This window comes from Balaenoptera ricei, chromosome 8, assembly GCF_028023285.1.
Source record: "Balaenoptera ricei isolate mBalRic1 chromosome 8, mBalRic1.hap2, whole genome shotgun sequence".
NCBI classification, from domain to species: Eukaryota; Metazoa; Chordata; class Mammalia; order Artiodactyla; family Balaenopteridae; genus Balaenoptera; species Balaenoptera ricei.
This window is the reverse complement of record NC_082646.1, coordinates 104,838,082-104,844,878: the sequence shown is the minus strand read 5'-3', so window position 1 is coordinate 104,844,878 and position 6,797 is coordinate 104,838,082.

Below are 6,797 nucleotides of genomic sequence, written 5' to 3'. Positions count from 1 at the left end.
AGGTGCAAAAGGATTTATTAGAGAATATTAAGAACCTCTGGGATGCTCTAAATCCACGTAGATGGGAAAAATAACCAACCATGCGATGGAGCTTACTCTAGGCTCCAGAGAATATACCTTCACCACCTCACTAGGCACCCTCATTAGTCACGTTCCCTTGGGACTGGACACCTGTCTCTCCAGCTCTGCTTCCCCTGGCCACCAGCGACCTTGGCTACTTGACTACCAGGAGCACATTCCCCCCTGCCACTCCTTCACCTTGCTCATTTGTGAAGCCACAACTCATGTGGATGCATCTGGTTGGCGGAACCCAGGTCATGGGCCCCCACCTTAGCTGCAAGGAAGTCTAGGAATGCCCATTGTGGAGTTTCTACTGTGGGAAGGCATGCTTCATATAAAAATATTGCCAAAATGTAGGGAGAATCTTGAAAAGATTGGGTGGCTGCAAATGACAAATATCCATTATCCAATGAATGAAAACTACTGGGGTAAAAAAAAGGAACACAGTCAAAGATTTTGTGGAATAAATTATTTGGGTATTAGAGGATTTCAGAGAAAGGAAAGGAACTTGTGAGCCATGGTTTGGCACAGACAATCTTGAATTTGGTACAAAGGAAATAAAGGATTTGAATTGGAAGAGGAAACGGAAACAGAGGGCATTTCAGGCGGAAATTCAGCTTGGGCAAAGGCATGGAGAAGGAGGGGGCTGTATAATTTGTTGTCCAAACCAGCACACTTGAGGGTAAAAGTGTAACCGAGCAGGACCCTATGAGGCCTTCCCAGGACAGATCCCCCCATGTCCTGTGCCTGCCTCTTGTTTTCATAAAATCTTTAGATTCCTAGGTCTTCCTGAGTTCCAAAGAATAAATGTAATCAAAGTGTGAAAATGCAGAAACAAAGGAAAACAGCGAAGCAAGACAAAAAAATAATAGTTAGCCATTAAACAAAGTCAAGGACCTTTAGTTCCTCCTCAAGGGCTAAGATAATATTCTGAGCCATGTCCTTTGAGCTGTTTTGCAGATACTGAAAGCCCCACCAGGTGGAAGAAGTTAACTGTATGCTGACCACGAACACGTGGACCCCAGACTGGTTGGAACCAGAAGGTTGATGATGTTGACTCCTGATTGCCTCACCACCAACCAATCAGAAGAATGTCCATGAGCTGATTGTGTACCCTGCAACCCTCTCCCTCACCCAGTCTTTAAAAACCTTCCTCTGAAAGCCATCAGATAGTTCAGGCCTTTTGAGTGTTAGCTGCCTGGACTCCTTGCTTGGTGCCCTGCAATAAACCTTACACTTTCCTTTACCACAACCCAGTGTCAGTAGATTGGCTTTACTGCAAGTGGGTGAGTGGACCCAAGTTTTGTTTGCTAACAAAATGAAACACTCTAAAAAATTATACTGGGACAATAGGCATCAACTGGGATTCGAGCCAGGAAAACTGGGGTTGACCCCTTATAGATAGGAGAATGCCTAAACTTCTTAACATAGCCACAAGTAGTTGAACATATTTCATCACTCTTGGGAATTCCCTCCTCTCCAGGCTTAACTTCATTCTGTACTTTAAAACCCAGTTTAAATGAACCCCCTCTGTGAAGCCTTCCCCCTCACCCCTCACCCCCCTGCAGCATCAGTCACTCCCTCACTGTATGAGTTTCCTATTGCTGCTGTAACAAATTATCACAAATTTCATGGCTTAAAACGACACAAATTTATTATCTTACAATTCTGGAGGTCAGAAGTCCAAGATGGGCTGCAGGATTGTGTCCTTACTGGAGGCTCCAGAAAAGAATACATTTCCTTGCCTTTTCTAGCTCCTAGAGGCCACCTTTATTCCTTGACTCATGGCCTCTTCCTCCATTTTCAAAGCCAACAGCCTAGTATCTTTAAATCTCTCTGTCTCTCTCTGTCTCTGTCTCTCTCTCCCTCCCTCTCTCACTTCTGCTTCTGTTGTCACTTTACCTTCTCTCTTTACCGCCGTTGTCATGTTGCCTGCTTGACCCTGACCCATCTGCCTCCTTCTTATAAAGTCCCTTGTGATTAAATTGGCCCCTCTTGGACAATCCAGGATAATCTCTCCTTCTCAAAGTCCTTAATCTCTGTCTCTCACATGCACAGCTTTGAATATGATTACTTTATAGCTCACGTTGGTTGTGTGCCTGTTCCATCAGAACAGAGTTTATGATCGCTTGGGTTCAGCTAGATGTAGTGACCTGAATGCTTCCCTGTACCTAACCTTAACTCAAACCCAACCAAGTACTGTTCTCCCTGACTTGTCTGGAATTTAGCTATCTGGCAGAGGGCTGGGGAAGGTGGCTGATGGTCGCAGGGATTAGTGTTTGGTTTCCATTTGCTCCTCCCATCTCAGCCCCATGCCTTTACTTAGTTTTCTGATGGACCTCATGTCCCCAGTTTCAGTCCAAACTCTCTTATACTCATTCTTTTTTTTTTTCCCACATCTTTATTGGAGTATAAATGCTACACAGGGGCTTCCTTGGTGGCGCAGTGGTTGGGAGCCCGCCTGCCGACTCAGGTGACATGGGTTCGAGCCCTGGTCCGGGAAGATCCCACATGCCGTGGAGCAATGAAGCCCGTGCGCCACAACTACTGAGCCTGCGCTCTGGAGCCCACGAGCCACAACTACTGAGCCTGAGTGCCACAACTACTGAAGCCTGCATGCCTAGAGCCCGTGCTCTGCAACGGGAGAGGCCACCCAATGAGAAGCCTGCGCACTGCAGCGAGGGGTGGCCCCTGCTCGCCACAACTAGAGAAAAGCCTGCGCACAGCAACAAAGACCCAAGGCAGCCAAAAATAAAAATAAATAAAATTAATTAATTAAAAAAAATGCTATACAATGTTGTGTTAGTTTCTGCTGTACAACAAAGTGAATCAGCTATATGTATACATATATCCCCCTATCCCCTCCCTCTTGCGTCTCCCTCCCACCCTCCCTATCCCACCCCTCTAGGTGGTCACAAAGCACCGAGCTGATCTCCCTGTGCTATGCGGCTCCTTCCCACTAGCTATCTATTTTACATTTGGTAGTGTATATATGTCAATGCTACTCTCTCACTTCATCCCAGCTTCCCCCTCCCCCCCATGCCCTTAAGTCTGTTCTCTACATCTGTGTCTTAATTCCTGCCCTGCCAATAGGTTCATCCATACCATTTTTAAAAATTCCATATATATGCTTTAGCATACGGTATTTGTTTTTCTCTTTCTCACTTACTTCACTCTGTATGACAGATTCTAGGTCCATCCACCTCACTACAAATAACTCAATTTTGTTCCTTTTTATGGCTGAGTAATATTCCATTGTATATATGTGCCACATCTTCTTTATCCATTCATCTGTCGATGGACATTTAGGTTGGTTCCATGTCCTGGCTATTGTAAATAGAGCTGCAGTGAACATTGTGGTACATGACTCTTTTTGAATTATGGTTTTCTCAGGGTATATGCCCAGTAGTGGGATTGCTGGGTCATATGGTAGTTTTAGTTTTAGTTTTTTAAGGAACCTCCATACTGTTCTCCATAGTGGCTGTATCAATTTACATTCTCACCAACAGTGTAGGAGGGTTCCCTTTTCTCCACACCCTCTCCAGCATTTATTGTTTGTAGATTTTTTGACGATGGCCATTCTGACTGGTGTGAGGTGATATCGTATTATAGTTTTGATTTACATTTCTCTAATAATTAACAATGTTGAACATCTTTTCATGTACCCCTTGGCCATCTGTATGTCTTTGGAGAAATGTCTATTTAGGTCTTCTGCCCATTTTTTGATTGGGTTGTTTGTTTCTATGATATTAAGCTGCATGAGCTGTTTGTAAATTTTGGAGATTAATCCCTTGTCAGTCTCGTCGTTTGCAAATATTTTCTCCCATTCTGTGGGTTGTCTTTTTGGTTTGTTTATGGTTTCCTTTGCTGTGCAAAAGTTTCTGAGTTTAATTAGGTCCAATTTGTTTATTTTTGTTTTTATTTCCATTACTCTGGGAGACAGATCAAAAAAGATATTGCTGCAATTTATGTCAGAGAGTGTTCTGCCTATGTTTTCCTCTAAGAGTTTTATAGTGTCCAGTCTTAAATTTAGGTCTTTAATCCATTTTGAGTTTATTTTTGTGTATGGTGTTAAAGAGTGTTCTAATTTCATTTTTTTACATGTAGCTGTCCAGTTTTCCCAGCACCATTTATTGAAGAGACTGTCTTCCCTCCATTGTATAGTCTTGCCTCCTTTGTCATAGGTTAAGTGCTTTGACTATAGATTGACTCTGAAAGTTGGAGATCAATAGCTCGTGTTTGCATTACTGTCCTTCCATCTCCAAGTCTTGGGCTCTCTCTGTCCTAAATGATTCAGCACCTCCTTCCATTCTAATACTGTAACTCAAATATTTTAGGAAAGAACTAAGATGTAAATCATAAATAAAATCCTGTTTGTTCTATTAATGTATTACTAACCCTATGCTTTATTTATTTTTTTTTAATTTTTAAAATTTTATTTATTTATTTATTTATTTATTTTTGGCTGTGTTGGGTCTTCGTTTCTGTGCGAGGGCTTTCTCTAGTTGCGGCGAGCGGGGGCCACTCTTCATCGCGGTGCGTGGGCCTCTCACTGTGGCGGCCTCTCTTGTTGCGGAGCACAGGCTCCAGACTCGCAGGCTCAGTAGTTGTGGCTCACGGGCCTAGTTGCTCCACAGCATGTGGGATCTTCCCAGACCAGGCCTCGAACCCGTGTCCCCTGCATTGGCAGGCAGATTCTCAACCACTGCGCCACCAGGGAAGCCCAACCCTATGCTTTAAATTTGTCAATATCAATATCTTTTTATCTATCATCTTCTCATCCTAGACTGTAGTTCTCCTGGGGCAGCGATTGTGTCTGGCACTCCCTCCCTCTTTGTCATAGGCTTTTTGCCAAGCAGTTTATTAATAACGTTTGTGCCGTGGCTGATAAAGGAGGATGAGGAGCATGGTGATACCAGGGTTTGAATCTCAGCCCTTTTCTAATGGGATAAATGAGACACTCCTTTGGCTGGGAACTTACAGACTAGGCTGAAGGGACTTCTTTCAGAGAGGCATCATTTCTTACTGCCCTTCCCAGGGGTAGATGAAATTAAGCAGGTGTCCTCCAGGCCAGCTTCTGCCATCCACTCCAGTCCAGAGGTACAGGACGCGGTTACAGCTCTCTGGCCACAATCCGGCACTGTTCCCTTAAGGATCCCCTGGTAGAGGACTTGTGATTATAATGTTGGCCACTGGTGGGAGCTTTCTCCATCCGCAGCCGCTGTGATAACAGATAAGATCACGATCTGTGTAGAGTTCTGTAACTTCCTCTTCTCACTCAGTAATGCATCTTGGACCCCATTCTGTACCAGTGCGTGTATAGCAATTGGTGGTTATTTAGATTGTTTACAACTCTTGGCAATTGTAAACATAATTGAGATGACCATTATGGTCCCTACATTGCTTGGATTGGAGCTGCTTATAACCCACTCTTCGCCTGCTTGTAGGAGAGAGGTTGCCCCCTTCTCACAAGGAGAACTGGCTGTGAAATTGGGCAGTGGATTATGGGGTACGTGAAGCTATGCACCCCCTCCTTGGCTCCCTCAGGATCTGGCTGCTTGCAGGCTACTCATCTCTGCTCCTTTCCTGTCCCAGAGGGTATTCTAGGGTATAATTATCTGCATTTCTTATAACACTCTGGAATGTAGGTAAGGGTGTTAACATTCCCATTTCCCCCCATTTGTACATAACTGCTCTGCTTCTGCTTCCGTGATATTTTTTTGTTTGTTTTTTTGCTTGTTTTATTTTTTCTTTGCTTTCTTTCTCTCTTTAATTTTTCTTTATTATTACTTTTTGTTGTTGTTGTCTTCTTTTTCTTTTTTTCTTTTCTGTTCCTGCCATGTCCTTCAGCTCACTGGGGCAGGCCAGGGGGTGGTGCCAGTAGATGGTAGCTGTTCACCTGAGCTTGGGTAAGTTCATTTTGGCCTCGAATTCAGCTTTATGGAGCTGATCTTTTTATTTATTTATTTATGTTTGGCTGTGTTGGGTCTTCGTTTCTGTGCGAGGGCTTTCTCTAGTTGCGGCAAGCGGGGGCCACTCTTCATCGTGGTGCATGGGCCTCTCACTATCGCGGCCTCTCTTGTTGCGGAGCACAGGCTCCAGACGCGCAGGCTCAGTAATTGTGTCTCATGGGCCCAGTTGCTCCGTGGCATGTGGGATCTTCCCAGACCAGGCCTCGAACCCGTGTCCCCTGCATTGGCAGGCAGATTCTCAACCACTGTGCCACCAGGGCACCCCCTGGAGCTGATCTTTTGACAGCTCTTTTACTCCCATGTGTATTTTTCACTTGATTCAGAACTCGGAGGGGGAGATGTGATTATTCAACACTCTCACAAACAACAGTGTGGGCTCTGGAGACAGGATCCAGTCTCAAATCCCAGTCCTTTCATTTACTAGTTTTGTGACCTCTGGCATGTTACCTTCTCTGATCCTCAATTTATTCATCTGGAACATGGGGATTGTGATAATTAGCCACCGTTAGAGCTGTTTAAATAGTGGATATAATGAACTTAATACATTTCTTGACGCATTAAGTGCTCAATAAATGTTAATTATTTTGACCTACGCTCTGAAACAGTTCAAATGGCATAGAAATTACCTGATCCTTGCAGGTTAGTGAAAATTGTTTAGTAAATCCATCTGGTCTGGGGGCTTTGTGAGTTAGATCAGGGGTCAGGAAGTCATGGCCCATGGGTCAAATCTGGCCCTACACCTGTTTTTGCATGGCCTGTAAGCTA